The following is a 5,443-nucleotide window of genomic DNA, read 5'->3' on the forward strand; positions in this document are numbered from 1 at the left end:
GACCAGCGTTTCCTTGGGGGGGGGGGGGCGTTTGCAGTATTTCAATGTCAGAAATAAAAACCAAATCACAATCCAGCCCATGCTTGTCACATAGTAATGCTTTTTGATTTGAAGGCAATATATCCTATGTTTGGACATAGGGGAAATTGTGTTTTTTGCCCATGGCAAGTCAACCAACTCAGCAACAGAGGGTGATAGCCAAACATTGTTCACACCTATGTTGCACAGTTGTCAACTCAGATGCACCTCAGATTGTCCCTGTATACTTAACGTAGTGGCTTGTAAACAGCCATTCAGTTCTGAATACTTAAGTGGCAGCTATTCCTACTGTTTCTCCCCTTCTATTAAAGGTCTTCTATACAGTTCCCAGGGGTCTACCAGCTTTCCCAGAACAACATTTGGTGGGTTCAATGAACTACAGTAGGAAGGAGTGATTAGCTGCCCCTTCTAAAGAAAACTTTAAGTGCCCTTAAGTGTTCAGAATTTGGGGAGGGCATATAGCTGTTCAGGCCATGTCATTTCATGTTGCGGATCATTTACCCCAGAATGGCTTAGCTATCCTCTCAAACTTTTGGGCAGGCCAAATATTTTGTGCCTAGACAAAAAGACCAAGCGCCTTTGGGCAATTTCTGCTTTGTCAAAGCAAGCTTGCTGCTCTGCCCTTCCTTTCTATAAACTGTTGATTGAGTGTTCTGGAATGAAGGTTGCTCAGCCAAGGAACAAGCCACTGCTGAAGAACTTTAAAAAAAATGAAGCAATCTTATGGCATATGGTTCATGAAGAGGAGGAGGAAGAAGTCCTGTTGCTTTTCAGTAATTATCTTGCAAAACACTCTGGTAGGTGCCAGTGATACTTACATAGCACTTTATTGCAGAGTGAGCTGTATCATCAGTTTATGATGTTCTCTGTACATGGGGAGGTACATGGGCATCCTGGCAACAGAATTATAACTTCCAGGGGAGATGTGAGGCCTGTGCATAGCAACTGTGCATTTACTGGGCAGAAGCACTGTCCATGTAGAAAAACCTTTGGGTGTACCAAGTCTCCAAACAGACTGAAAGCACATTTAAGTTCCATTTCGACTACTAGAATGGAGTGACTTGTAGAGGAAGAGAGACATGGTTAATTAACAGGCATCATCAAATTTTGTAGTAAATTTGCTTGAAGGACCTGTTTGAAAGAATGCCAAGTGTTCTACTTTTTTTTCTACTTAGTTCTTCTCCTTTGCAAAGGCAGCAGGAGAGCTCTTCATCCCTTGTTATATCCCTTTTAAAGAAAGAAAGAGGCTGAGCTCTCTCACCCTTAGGACCAGTTTCCTTTTCTACCATCACTCCCTAGGGTAGCCCGGTACCATAGAAACTTGCTTTAGATAGACAGAATGCAGCAATTGCTGGTACTAACAGTTCTCTTGGGGATTGTGTGAAGCTCTATGGGTCTTTAGTCTAAAGATTACTCAGTGTAGCAGACAGCAAGGAGAATAGTTCTCTGCAGTCAGTGGATGTGAGTAGCATCTCAGGTAAGAGTCGAAAAATGGACCACGAGAATGCTGCTATGAGTTCCTATACCTGTGATTTAGGAAGATTTACTGTTAGACTTTTTTATTTGCTAGCTGCTCTGGCTTAGATTCTCCTTTCATGATGTTTGTGATCTCTGTTAAAGATGCTAGTAGGCAAAAAATAACAGGGGCATTGCCTTGAATACTGATACTTATCGTGGAATAGGAGGTAGCCTACATCTCACTCAGGCTGACATTCCCACCCCTTAATCTAGGAATTTAAGTGTTTTCCAGTTCATGTACCATATTGTTTGAAGTAAGTTGGGTCATTTGGTTTGTCAAGGGGCAAGGAATTAGCAAACATATAGCAATCTGCAGCAAGATATGTGATGTTGGGATGGCCAATCCAATCCAAAAACCTTTATTAGGCATAAAACCAGAAGTACCATACATTCCAAATACAATAACAGGATAATTGTTACACATCATGTAGAACACGGATTTAAAATGTGGCAACTGCTTCAGAAATTTCTACCTTAGGGCTGTTCAATGGCTTAGACATTTTTAGTTTGAGAAAAACATAAATTCTAGAGGTAGTAAAGCTCCCAGATCGGTTCTAATATCATTATACCTCGAACAATAAAGCAGGATATGAGGAATTGAGTCCATAGTGTTGGGACAGTACCGAAAACAACGCTCACTTCATGGGATGTTAAGGAAACGACCTTGAAGATAGACAGAGGGATGTTGGGATGGCATGTTCATGTGTTTGCATCTTCATTGCCTAGGTCCATTTCCCTCAGTTTTCTCCCCCTCCAACATGATCATCCATGTTTGTTTGTTCTATATGATTGTCTCTGTCATTCCCAAATACTGATTATATCTGAAAGCTGATTGCCATGCCCTCTAGGCTGCCCTCACCCACTCCAGCAGTTAGTTTGATAAGCATTTGTAAACACACGTTCATCCAAATGTACTTTTGAGGAAGTTGTGAGCCATCTCAGGCATGTTATGCAGAAGTATGGAAAAACATTCTAAATAAATATTATGATAGATAGGACTATATTCTGGAATAATGCTTTATACTCTTAAAAACAGAAATATGGAAGTCTGTTGTAGACCAGGGGTGGTGAACCTATGGCACTCCAGATGTTGATGGACTACAATTCCCAATTGGCCATGTTTGCAGGGGCTGATGGGAATTGTAGTCCATCAACATCTGGAGTGCCAAAGGTTCGCCACCACTGTTGTAGACCAACATGGCTACCCACATGAAACTATCTCTAATAATAGAACACATACAGTTGGCAAGCTCAGTGGTTTCCAATCTTGTTCAGCTGAGCCTGCGGGCACTTTCAAACTTTTGATAACAAAATGGTTGACATGGGGTGCTGGTGCTATTTACTTAATATTGGGCGGTTGCAATCCAGGCACCCTGTAACAACAGGGGTAGATTTAGTTTTTAATGGATGCTCCCTTCAGACACAAAGGTGATGTCTCCTGGGTTAATCTGAAGCATCTCCTGTTCCAGTGTGGTAGAGGTAAGCTAGGATTCTCTCTCTTTGTTCTGGGAACAGATTCTTTGGGAAACCAATGAGCACAATGGTGGCCACAAGGGTGCCCATGAATTTCACAATGAGGATCACTGAGCCAACTTTTTCAGCTCAAGGCTGACTCTTCCTGGGAGACTGGCACTGGAAAGGGAAAAAAAGTTAGTGACATATCCAAGAGAGCAATGGTTTCACTGTGGCTTGTTCAGCTATTCACATTGTTCAATTATGTTTGTTTTTCACTTTCCAGATCCCAAGCTGTAATTGTGAGGTCCCGTAGCATCACTAGCAAACCAGAAACATGTCTGCCCAGGTAGGTAGTCAATGGCTGTGAGGTTTGGAGGGATATATTCTGAGAAAATTGCTCCCAGTGTCTTGAAGAGGACACTGAGAAAGAAAGTAGAAGCCTCAAAAAGTCCATTGCTGGCTTCTTGTGACAACCGTGGAGAAAAAATCCAGATGATCAATAGTAAAAGGATCAAAGGAGGAGGGAAGAGGAAGAGATTCTGTGGGGAATGGAGCGGGGGTAAGGAACCAAAATCTCAGTTCTTCCTCCATCTACCCATCACCCACCTGATCCTCTTATTTTGACATTTTCTCAGATGCTGAAGAAAAAGAGTTTTGGAAGTACCAAATGTCCACGGAGACTGTTCCTGTTCTCGCTCAGAGCCCTGTCCATGCCTGGTCATCAATATCAAGCTCTACCTAGTGTTTTTCTTGGTGATTGTGATACCAGCACCCATTATGCCAGCACTAGAACTGTCAAGATGCCTCTTTCAGTGAGTGAGTGACACAACAGCACAAGACTCTCCTATGTCTCTCTATCATGCTACCATGCTTATCAGACACCATTGCAAGTCAACCCAACTCCCCCTCCACTTGGGTTGATTCATCTTCCCTGACCAGATGTTGTTTAGGACCTGTTGCTGAAGTTTTCTTGGCTCATTGCCTGTTAAGGAAGCAGTCCTTCCTTAATCCTGGGCCAAAAGTTGGTGCCACAGTTGAGCTTGCAAAACTGCACTAATCCTTTGGCATCCTTGTGTGCCACCTGTTGGTCCATCAGCTAGTACAGACCAACTTTTGACATTAAGCTGTTCTTCCTCATACTCTAGCAGCAAAATCTGAAGCTAAGTGTTCTGGTGTAGGTCCGGGGGGCTGCTCATCTACCTTCCCTCTAATCCAGTTTGTATCTGTGAGAAGTTCTCTGGTAGCAACTCCCTTCCACACTCTAGATGTTTTCTAGCTACCAAAACTTTCCTTTTTCACAACATTAAAAATAGTACAGTGGAACCTTGGTTTTCATTGGTAATCCGTCAGAAAAGAATCGATGAAAACCGAAACTGATGAAAACTGAGGCAAACTTTTCCAAAGGAATCAATGTAAATCCAATTAACCCGTTCTAGGCACTCCAAAAAACATACCAAAAACACATTTTTGGTGAATAAACATAGTGTTTAATGCTGAAAACAGTAACAAACAATAACACTAGGACCAGCTTCAGAGCCATTGTCGCACCAGTGGACCAATGTCACACCAGAAAGCTGTCCAAAGAGGTCTGTTTCTGACACCTCTTTAAGATTTGTCTGAAATGGGGCAAGACATTGTCATTAAACAAGTTGCATACACGGCCTGCAACAGTTTTGTCCGGGTGATTTTTCTCCACAAACCCCTGCACCTTACTGCAAATCGATGAAAACCAAGGCAAATCAATGAAAACCGAGACAAATTTTTCACTGAAAAAATCGATGAACACCAAAACCGATGAAAACCGAAGGCAATGAAAACCGGGGTTCCACTGTATCATTAACAGTTCTTACTATCATCCTTCCTACTTCAGCTGCTGCACAATACATAGTTTCCAACAGTTTAAAAGCTAAACTGTATGCATCATGCAGTACATACAGAGCAGAATTCTTGACTGCTGAGTAGCATATTCTTTATCTCTCCAGTCTGGTAGGATACATGGTAGGAAATGGTGCCTGCAACCTGTCCCTCCCTGGTTCAGTTTATCACCAGATATTCTCACAAGAAGCAAAATATAGACTAAGGTCACAGTGAAGAGACCCTGTGGGAACACTGGTTATTTCCTATAATTCTTTTGCTCCTAAATGGAAGACGGGCAGAAAGGTTATTGTCAGAGCTGTTTCTTCATCTCTGAGATTAGGGGCTAAATATGTTAAGGATAGTAACCCTAGGAAGAAGGAACTTAGCAATTAATGCTAACTGAACTTAATTTGGGCCATTAAATTTGCTCCTTCCTGATGTGCGTGCCAACATGTTCTTGTTGTTGTTGTGCTAAACATTTATTATCATAGAACTCGGTAATGGCCAGGTATTTTGCACCTCTGGAAAAGGTGGTAACTATATGCCCATGGAAAACAAGTAAGCTGTGTATTCT

General features: G+C 42.1%; 1 long non-coding RNA gene across 1 annotated transcript; it reads left to right on the top strand.

Annotated features, from left to right (window-relative positions):
• The first annotated feature begins 1,473 nt into the window (after positions 1-1,473).
• Positions 1,474-3,800, top strand: LOC125428469. The gene is made up of 3 exons (XR_007243843.1): positions 1,474-1,516; positions 3,296-3,358; positions 3,648-3,800. It is a non-coding gene; the product is annotated as an uncharacterized LOC125428469 (long non-coding RNA).
• The last annotated feature ends 1,643 nt before the right edge of the window (positions 3,801-5,443 follow it).

The sequence above is a fragment of the Sphaerodactylus townsendi genome, linkage group LG03, assembly GCF_021028975.2.
Source record: "Sphaerodactylus townsendi isolate TG3544 linkage group LG03, MPM_Stown_v2.3, whole genome shotgun sequence".
In the NCBI taxonomy this organism is placed as follows: domain Eukaryota; kingdom Metazoa; phylum Chordata; class Lepidosauria; order Squamata; family Sphaerodactylidae; genus Sphaerodactylus; species Sphaerodactylus townsendi.